Source organism: Carlito syrichta, unplaced genomic scaffold (genome assembly GCF_000164805.1).
Source record: "Carlito syrichta isolate Samal-C Ts95f unplaced genomic scaffold, Tarsius_syrichta-2.0.1 Scaffold263577, whole genome shotgun sequence".
Classification (NCBI taxonomy): domain Eukaryota; kingdom Metazoa; phylum Chordata; class Mammalia; order Primates; family Tarsiidae; genus Carlito; species Carlito syrichta.
The window spans coordinates 130,493-132,692 of NW_007207673.1; positions in this window are offsets into that span (position 1 = coordinate 130,493).

Consider the following 2,200-nt stretch of genomic DNA (forward strand, 5'->3'; position numbering starts at 1 on the left):
AGCTTCCCGGCCTTCCGCAGCGCAGCCCACGGCCCAGGTCGCTCCGGGCGGGCTGCAGGGGCCTCGCACGACCCTGCCCCTCCACGTTCACCCATTCACCCACCCGCCCGGGGCGCGGCGCCGGGAGCTGGGGGAGGGGAGCGGGGGGCGGTGAGCCGGCGGGGGGGCGGGGGCAGATCCCGCGCGGAGACCCGGCGCCTCCAGCAGCTCCGGAGCGGGCCGGGGCGCGGCCTCACCTGGCCTCCCAGGGGCCTGCAAACTTCCCGGCCGCTGGCATCATTTCGTGCTCTGCTTTTTTCTCCCCTTGCCCCTCGTCTGGAGCGAAATCATTGTTTCTGTTACGTGCATGTCCAACTAGGCGCTCACGAGAGGGGATAAATGTATGGCGGGAATTCTTTTTCGGGGGGCTGGAGACTAACCTCAGATTCCATTCCGCTACCGTTTTCTTAGAAAACCCTTGTCTTTTGCAGGCTCTACATTGCATGGTTTTTTTTCTTTTTCTTTTGTGAGTGATTTTGAGAAAGGGAAGATGGAAGGGAGGGATGAAAGTTCTGGTTTTGCAGAGGCTGTCAGGGAACAGAGGGCAGGAAACGAGAGACAAATAGGAACGCTGATTTATTCTGCATCTTTCTCCCACTTTGTCATAAAATGGTGCCGGTGTCCCTCGAAATGCCAGGTGCCAGCAACTTCCAGAGGGCCCGGTGCCCTAGCCAGACCCCTGCAGGGAGGACCCCAGCGGCCGAGCGATGCTGGAGCCCGCGGTTCTCCAGCGACCGCCTGCGCGGGGGCGCGGGTTGTGCACAAACCTCTGGGCCCGAGGCTGAAGAGGGCTCGGGGACAGGGGCTTTGTTTGCTCAAAGCTGCCCCAAAGCGCCCTCTTTCCTGGAAGCGGCGGGAGAAGCAGCCACAAAGGCAGCAGTCCTCCGGCAGTGGGTCTCTCTCTTCCTCTTAGCCAGACGCTAGGTAGCCTCTCTCCCTCGACTTACAGCCCCGGGCGGCAGCCATTTGTTTAAAGCGCCCGGGACACCTCGGTCCCCCCTTCCGCGGCATCTGCAGCTCGGGCCGGAACTTGGGCTTCCGGGTTCCCCGGGTCCTTTCTTCCCCCTCACGCCCCGAACCCAGGTGGCCGTGAGCTCCCCGCCTGGGCTCGGTCTGGACAGTCTTTTCACCTCTCGCGCGCTCGCGCCTTCCCTCGGCTCTGCGGGGCATCGCAGCCGCGGATCCGAGCCCCTCCCAGGCCTGTCCCAGCCGCCCACTTGCCCTGCGGTCTGCGGAGCCGGGCCTGGCCTGCGGGCAGCAGCTGGTTTCTTCCCGAAGCCGCTGCGCTGAAGGGCGCGATTGCGGTGGAGACCTCGATCCTTCTCGGCCTGGGCGGACCCTCACGCGCCAAGCCCTCGCCCCAGGCCTGCGAGGCCGGCAGCCGGGCGGAGGTGGCCTGGGGGGGCGGGTCGACCTCTCGAGTCCGCTCGGACGGGGAGAGCCAGCTGCCCACCGCAGGGTCTCTGGGAGGCCGCGGGAGCAGCGTCATAAAATATTATTGCCAGCGCGCCTATCTGGAGGGATCCCGGACGGTTTAGGCAAGATTTGAAGAATGCTGCTAAATGTTTGCCCTCAGGGGGTAGAAGGGAAGGGGGAGGAGGCTCCATTTCCCGTAAAAATCGCTTCTGAAGTGAATCATTGCCCAGAATACCTTTCCCTGCAGCACGAATCTACATTATGCACACGCCATGTGCATCGGCTGCGCATCCTTAAATTATTTCATCGCCTTGGCGTTTGCACAAAACCTACTTTAGGAAACAATTGGGGCCAGGATGGGGTGTGTGGAGAGTGAACCGCTTGGGCGGGGTAGGGGCAGAGACGTTTGGCTGAAACAGTAACTTTAAATCGAGCAGCTGTGAACTCCTTAGCTAACTCTCCTCTAGGGCGGAGGCGCTTCTGGCTCCGAGTGGAGACAATTTGGAGGAAACAACCCGAGTGGATCAGGGTTTTCGAGGATGGCAACTCGACTAAGATGGAGTCATTGTCGCTCCTCCTCCGTTACCTCCCCCTAAGCCCGTGCGGGAGGGGGGGGATAGAGGCGTGCAGGAGAGGGCGCCCCCGGGCGCGCCCTGCGCTGGGGAAGGGGGTGCCCGCCCAAGGGCGCTGAGGATTTCTGGAAATCTTTTGTGGTGCTTTTCCAGAAAATGGAAGAGGAACGGGG